The sequence below is a fragment of the Belonocnema kinseyi genome, chromosome 2 (assembly GCF_010883055.1).
Source record: "Belonocnema kinseyi isolate 2016_QV_RU_SX_M_011 chromosome 2, B_treatae_v1, whole genome shotgun sequence".
In the NCBI taxonomy this organism is placed as follows: domain Eukaryota; kingdom Metazoa; phylum Arthropoda; class Insecta; order Hymenoptera; family Cynipidae; genus Belonocnema; species Belonocnema kinseyi.
The window spans coordinates 24,284,862-24,293,177 of record NC_046658.1 but is presented as its reverse complement, the minus strand read 5'-3'; the positions used below and the strand labels follow the sequence as shown (position 1 = coordinate 24,293,177).

The 8,316-nt window shown below is 35.6% G+C and overlaps 1 long non-coding RNA gene across 1 annotated transcript; it reads left to right on the top strand.

Moving 5' to 3' along the window:
• The first annotated feature begins 6,658 nt into the window (after positions 1-6,658).
• LOC117168420 lies at positions 6,659-7,375 on the top strand. Its single transcript, XR_004466490.1, has 2 exons — positions 6,659-6,871; positions 7,168-7,375. It is a non-coding gene; the product is annotated as an uncharacterized LOC117168420 (long non-coding RNA).
• The last annotated feature ends 941 nt before the right edge of the window (positions 7,376-8,316 follow it).

The following is an 8,316-nucleotide window of genomic DNA, read 5'->3' as shown; positions in this document are numbered from 1 at the left end:
TTGTGGATTAACTACTGTTGGGTAGGCGAACATATTCCCAGAATTTAGAGTCAATCGAAAAACATGACTTTTTGAGTTGGGGCAGTTGAGGAATAATGCCCCATACACATACAGGTCGAGGCAGGGGGCTGGTTTCAATTCTTGTATCTTATTGTTTCTGAAAATTATAAATTACGTACAGTAATCGGGTGGCGTGTCGAAATATTTTGTCACAGTTCTTTCTAGGGGGGGGGGGGGGGGGGGGGGGGGGTCGTTTCAGCGAGGGTCTATAATCCATTAAGTAATTTAAGTACGTTCTCATAAATGTTAGACACATCGAATTTTTTCGGCAAAAAAAGATAAACATTGTCTTTTTTCAATTTAAATTATTTATAACAAATACAAATTGTAATTATTGACAATATTCTGCACTTAAGTAAAACTGGTAGGCAATTTCAATAGCAGAGGAATTTTTATGCAAAATTTATTAAAATCGCGCATGTTTTTAACATTTTTTTATGATAATAAAATTGTATGAGCAATACTTTCTTTGACTAATTTGTATTATAAAATTGTTACTCGAATTGATTTCAAATTCATCTGAAAAATTCATTCTTCAAAAGTAGTCATTTTTATTGAAAACAGACGCATATCTCTTGTTGATCCAAATAAATGAATTCTTATCTATATTGTCTTGATTCAAGAAAATGTTTCTAACATTTAAGAAAATTATTTCATGGATTCAAAAAGTATAGATTCCTTCAAATCTGATTAGTCGTTCAAAGAAATATTTATTTGATTCAAAAAATTGGATTCGTTGAAATGATTCGGACGCATTTGAATCAACCATTTTTTCATGCTTGAATGAAGTATTGAGGTTAATTTAAATCAAAGAAGTAATGATTTAATTCAAAATAATAATGATTAAATTAAAAATATATTTATTTGTTACAAAGATTTCATTCATGTGTACCAATGAAGCATTTATTTAGATCGGCAAGATATTGAGTTTAGATAAATATATATATGTATGTGTTTATTCTCTCCCTTTTACGGGTTTGAGGACCTCCGCTCCCTTACAGTACGTTACAAGAACCTCTTATATTACCTTAATAATACTGTTTTCTCTTACCATTTCTGTTAACGTGAATTACGTTTTCTTTATCTGTATTAATTTACTGTCTTTGCATAGGAATACGCTTTTGTACCTTTCTTAAACATTCTGGCTCTCCTTCAGACATTATTACCTTATCCCACCTGTTATACTTAGATTTTACAATTTTTGTCCGTCTTTCACCCCCCCCCCCTATTTAGCTATCAGTTTATTCTCTAACTCTTGCCATACTCTGACATCTGCTCTTATCTCGCATTCTCTTCTCCTCTATTGTCTCTCTTCCTCCCACTTTGATCCTTCTGTGTTACCCCTATTCTCTTTCTTTACTACCCCCCGTAGACAAGCTTGTGCTATCCTGTTTCGCTCCCCCTTTTTAGCTTTTCCTGAAAGCTCCATGCTCTCTTACGTTGTCTAATAACTATTTTACATCTGCCTAATTCCTCCCTCAACATGTATCCTGGACAGCTCCAGCTCACTCCCATTACTCATCTCAGGAATCTCTCCTGCATACTTTCTACCCTCTTGTGCTCCTTCCATCCTCAGATCTCCACTCCGTAACTTAAAACTGACCACACTAACGTATAAAGCATCCACAGTCTCATCTTCCAGTCATCCTTAAACCTTCTCTTTCCTATACCCCATACTTGCCACATTACTTTAGTCGCACACTCTATCCTTCTCCTTACCTGTAGTTCAACCCCTCCTTTTGACTCAAACCAGAAGCCTAGGTAACTAAATTCCTTGACCTGTTTCACTTTCTCCCCGTACATCTTCCAATATTCTATTTTTTTCCTTCTCTTCTTAAAACACATCATCTTCGTCATATTTACATTCACCGTTAAATCTTTAATTCTCACATACTTCTCAAACCCTCTAATTATGAAACTCATCCCTCTATCGTCGTCCGCTAGTAAGACTACATAGTCTGCATAGGCTAATGAATATATCTTGCTATTTACCAGAATCGTTCTCCTCTTTCCTTTCTTCTCCAGTTGCTCTTCTAGATCTGCCAACAAGAGACTAAATAGTAGTGGACTAAGTGGGCACCCTTGTCTGAGCCCCTTTCCACTCCAAAACACCTCCCCTTTTTGTTTCCCAATCCTAACCCATATCTTAGTCTCTTCAAATATCTCCTTTATCCTCTCGATCAACCCTTCATCCACCCCCGTCTCTTTCATAACCTGCCATAACATCTTCTGTTAAACGAGTCAAACGCTGCTTTAAAATCTACAAATAAGGCCTCTAGTTTTCCTTTCTTCCTCCATAAGTTCCTGTTCAATAAATAATTCAGCATATAGATGTTGTCTACTATGCCCCTCCCTTTTCTGAAGCCCGTCTGATTATGTGGAATTATCCCTTTCCCTTCCACTTCCCTTTCTAATCTTTTTCTGAGTATCTCCGTATATTCTTTATAACCCACATACATAAGTGTGATTCCCCTATACTCCTCCACCTTCTTGCCCTCTCCTTTTTTAATTATTGGTAACACCAACCTTGTCCTCCACTCCTTAAGCCATCCTTCTCCTCTCCAAACCTTTTTACATACCTCCCACATTTTCTTTCTCACCCCTTCCCCTCCAAACCTCAAAGCCTCGTTCTTAATATCGTCCTCTCCTGTTTCCTTGTTTCTATTAAGTCTCGCTATCACTCTATTTACTTCCTCCCTACTTATCCCGTTATCACTATAATCTTCCCCTTCTATCACTTTCTCCATTTCACCTAATACCTTATTTTCCACTCCTACCAGCAATCTCTTACAGTACAGGGTCCACTCATCCATCTCGATTTCCTCATGAATGCCCTTGCTTCCCCTCATTCCTTATTGATCACCTCCCATTCCCTCCCTTCCCTGATCGCCTTTTCCACCTCATCCATATACATACTTTTCTCTAACTGCCTTTTATCACTTTATAATCTTTCATGTTCTCTCTTTCTCCTATTATATTTCTGTTTCCCTATCTCTTCTTTTCTCCACTTTATTACATTTTCTTTCATTGTATTTTTACTCTCCTTACATTCTGCATCCCACCATCCCCTCTTCATCCTTTCCTCCTCTTCGCCTGGCCTTACTTCTTCTTTTATCCTCCCTGTTAGTTCTTTTATCTTTTCAAGACGCATGTCTACATCTTCCCCTTCCAATCCTCTAATCTTCTCATTCTCCATTCTTTCCTTGATATTTCTCAATTTGTCCTCCCCCCATCTACCCATTTTCACTTTCCTTTCAACAGTTCTTTCATTTTTTTGTCTACGCCGCTTCCATCCTGAACATTTCAAGATCGCTAATAGTGGAAGTGTTCTGAACCTATTTCATTACCTACTTCCACTTTATTCATTCGCTTCCTTATTCTTTCTCCTGCTAGAATGTAATCTGTCACCGTCTCCCCTCTACCCATAAACGTCACTTCCCCTTCTTCATCTCCCCTTATATTTCCATTGCAGATAAATCACCCAACCTCTCCTAATATGTTTAAAAGGATTTTCCCCTCCCAATCTATCTCCCTGTATTTGGAATTTCTTCGAAATGTTCCGCACTCTTTATCCAATGCCTCTCCCCCCCCCCTAACTCTCCTGTTTAAGCGTTCAAGTCTCCTCCTATCAAAACCTGCTCTTAATTCCTTTCTTCCATCCATTCCCTTAATACTCTCCAACCTTCCTCTTCCCCTCTCCTTTCGTACACACAAACGTTAGTCACCCTTTCTTTTCAAATCTTTATTCTTCTCAACATCAAGCCCTCCCGCTTTTCTTTTTTCTCTTCTACTCTTTCATCTTCCAACATCTTCTTTTCAACCCCTGATACCATGCCTCCCATCCCCCTTGCCTTCTTATATTCTTTCCTTCTCTCTCTTTTTGTTCTTCCCCCTACTCCTTCCTGTGCTCAATTTTTTTCTCTGGTGAAAACCCCGTCTCATTTCTCCTACTCTGATTAACTTTATTTACCCTTCCTTCATGTATTGTTCCCTCTGCTCTCAATTCTGATCTTTCATTGTCCCAGATCCACTTAACCCTTATTCACCCACACCCTGTCTTTCCCTATCCAGATATTACCCCCGTTCCTCCTCTCTATCAATGCTTTCGTTCGATCATCCACTTCCTCTTTCTCTCTCTCCAAGTCAGGTCCTCTTCAATTCATTTGCCCCTGTCCCTAAGTGCCCTTTTCATAATTTCTCTTTTCTCCTCCTCGCTTCCCACTCATAAGCACTCTTGTTTTCCCTTCTGAGTTTCTTCCTATCACCTTTATCACCTCCACTCTCACCTGAGCCCCAATATCGTTCATCAGCTTTTCTACTTCTTCCTTTCTCGAATCACTTTCTGCTTTCATTCCTTTTATTACTATATTTCGTTTTCTTTTCTCTCTCTCCTCTCTCTAGTCTTACTTCTATTTTATTCAGTCGTCTGCGCATTCTCTCATTTTCCTCCTGCAGTTTCTTATCTCCCTTGACGACGTCTTCTACTCTCACCTTTTCCTTTTTTCTACTCCCTCATTCTAGTTTCCTGACCCTCTCCTCAAGCAAACTCATTTTAGTTCTCCTTTCTTTCTCACTCTCTATCTGTTTAATTTCTATGTTATCCAGTTTCCTGAATACTTCCTCTTATTTTATTGTTGTAAAAATAATTTTCAATTGTAACTAAAATATTTAGGGCTAGCTTTAATATCCTATCAGTATTGGAATCAATGTATTTGGTTGGTTTCAATTTACTGGAAAGGATAAAGTAAACGAAAATTGAACGAATATCTAGATAAAAATAAATATCCTTGAGAGAAGTTTAAAATATGGAAGAATTATTACCTAAAATTAATAAAATTTTTGGTATATGTAAGATTACTTATTAAAATCAGCCAAGTGCAGTAATAAAATGAAAAATATAAATAAACCCAGAGTCAATCCTCGGTTAGCGAGAAGTAATAATGTTACAGTTTGTTTCACTGCTGCAGCTGTTCTTTCTTGTCTATTACGTGCTTGCGAAATATCATGTGAAAATACTATGGAGAGCTATAGAATAAACTTTTTTTTTAATTTTACGAGTCGCAGTTTGTTTCTCTTCAAAAATGGCAACAGTAGAGAGTACCATTGAGGTACAGGGGGTATTTTTGAAATGATTTGTAATGCGCTCACAAATCTTAGAAAACTCGGTGAAGACAATATTAATAAAAATCAAGTTCTTTCACGTTTAACTATACTCGAGAAAAATTGGGATAAGTTTTCGAAGAATAACGATCAGCTTTTGGTAGTTCGTAAGCTTTAAAAGGATAAGCCATATTTTCTGGAGGACAAATTTACATTTTGTGAGGAAAAATACTTAGGGGCAAATCTCTACATGATGGATTGTTGGACAGTTTTGCAGTTGCTGCAGAACAAAAGGAGACCGTATTACCTGCTGTTACTTAGAGACAAATGAGGTTTCCACGGTTGCAACTACCCCTATATCACGGAATGTTGTATAAATATCGCTAGAATATTTATCTGAAACATTGGCAACATTACAAATAATTATTGCTCCAACGTTCAAGAAACATTTAAATGTCCTACCCAGGCTATATTGGTCAGGAATATTTCTACAACACTTCAAAAGAATCGTGAAATTGCGTTTGCTTTATGCGTGTGAAAAGTTTTCGCAAAATCTTGCACAAATATTGCCGCGCAATATTTCTGAAACATTGGCTAAAATATTAATAGAATATTTCCATCAAATGTTTTTAAATTATATTCCTGAATGTTTCATTCTAAATTTATTTTTTGGTTACATTATTTTGAATTAATTATACACCTATCATTAACTTATAAGACCTTCTTTGAAATTAAATAACAGAAAGCAACCTATTTATATCTTTATTTGTAATTCCATTTGCATACAAATAAAAAATAACAATATTTTTTATTCGATGCGGAAGAAATTCTTCTTCTGCACTTATGTACTTTTAATATTTTTTCTTCAATGTAGGCAAAATTATTCTTCTGCATACATATTCGTTTAATAGAGGTAATTTTCCAGAAAAATATGTTGTGTCCAACGGCTATTGTGATTCAGGAATACTTGAGCCATATATTTTAAATTTTGGCACTTTTCCTCTTGAACTCTATAAAATGATTTCAAATATTATTAAAACTATAATTCATGAGATAGCATAAACTGGTCAAAATAGTAAGTTTTTGTTATCGTATATTCTATAAAATAATCATTAAAAAATTATTGCTATAAATATAAAGATAAGTAACCTAGATATATCTTGCAAGAAACTAAAGATTGGGTTTGACAAACGGAGGATAAATTATATTGCCTGCATGCAACTTCTGATTCTGTTTGAGGCAATATCGTTGCTCCAGAAAACAGTCTTACTGTCGTCAGAAAGTTGCATAATGTAGAAATGATCAATGGAATATTTTCTTAGTCTCGAAGATCAACTTTAGTGACAAATATTCCCGTTTACTTTGTATTTTATGGGTTATTTTCGTTTATTAATAATTCAATGTCAAAAATTGTCACTTTAAATTAAAACACGTGAAACAATATTCATATATTCCTTCCCATGTAGCAACTTCAAACGTTAATTATAAAGTTGTACTTATTACCAAGCCTAACATTAAAATTTTTGATAGCCGATAAAAATTTCGCAGGAATATGGATTTGGATGTGAAAAATGGTAATATAATGGTATGATAATAAAGAAAATAGTCATTTACAAATTTTCTTCTCCTACATTCCTACATTATCCATATCCAACTATTTCCTGAATCTTTGACATTGCCTCGGGCAGAATTACAATTTTCAGGCAAGAAGGTTAGATTTAATTCTCTGTTTTGCAATTCCAATTTTTTTTTAGATTCGTGAAATTTATTATAAAAAATGTAAGGTTAGGAGCAAAAATACGTTACAAACTTTGAATTTTGACAGACCCTTTTTTATATAAATCTTGGTTTCAAAATAAATTTGTCGGTTACTTAGTTATATATTTTTTGCCATATTTTTGTATCTCTTATCTTATAGGCTATAAGAAAATATAAATTTACCATCTTTATCTGTCTAGAATATCTCATAAAATATATTTCTAAATAATATCCTTAAATATTTTACAGGTTTCAAGACAAAGAGTGCCATAATTGTAAATATGGCTTATGTAATGCTCACTCACAATAGCCGTTGATCACAATACTAGCAAAATTTACCTATCTTAGAAGTACAGGAGTTCCGAAGAATTATTTCTACTGCATGGAACAAAAAAATGTTGTTATTTTTCATGTATGTTTAAATAGAATCACAAATAAACATCAATTTGTGAATTTATCTTACTCAATTTGAAATAAGATCTTATAAGATATAATATACGTATATAAGTATCTAAAAATAATAAATATATAACCTGCAAATAAATGTAGAAACAAACTCTCACAAATATATTTTGAAAGCATTTTATAAAGATGCTCCATCAATATTTTAGCTAGAAATATTTCTGAAACATTGAGTGTTCTATGGGTACCCACTTCCAAACGTGTGAAAGATTCACTACCTGAAGCTGAGTGTGAGCGGGGAACCCGTTCAATCGATAGCTAGCATCCTGACCACTAAGGTTAATTTCGAAAGGGCATGGCAGACCCTAGTCGAAAGATATGACAACGCTCGACTATTAGTTAACAGCTATTTGACTCAGCTGTTTTCAATAAAGTCGATGAGTAGGGAAAGCTCAACTGAACTCCGTTCCTTACTTAATGATACTTGTGAGGTTATCGGCGCTTTAACTTTCTTCAATCGGCCTACGGATCAATGCGACGATCTAATTGTTTTTATGACAGCTCAGCGGTTGGATGCAACCACTCGCAAAGCCTGGGAGGACCAACTGGGATCTTCGGATAACCAGCCTACTTTTAAATCACTCAACAAATTTCTGACAGACAAGGTCAGCACGCTGAAAGCCGTGGAGAATATGGCTGCAACTTCGATTGCATCATCTTCTACTGATGACAGTAGTCGCTTCCAAAAGGGTAAGAGGGGTGGTGAGACGACTCATACTCACAATGCTGCAATCAGAGAACTGTCGTTCTCCTTATGTACAGGTAAGCATTCTATAATTTTTTGTCCACACTTCTGAAGCGAAGATGTCAAGCAGAGGAAAGAACTTGTAGTAAAGCACACTCTGTGCTACAACTGTCTAGGGAAGCACATAGTGCGCAGTTGTCTCTCTGTGAAGCGGTGCCAAACCTACAATGGAATGCACCATACGATGCTAC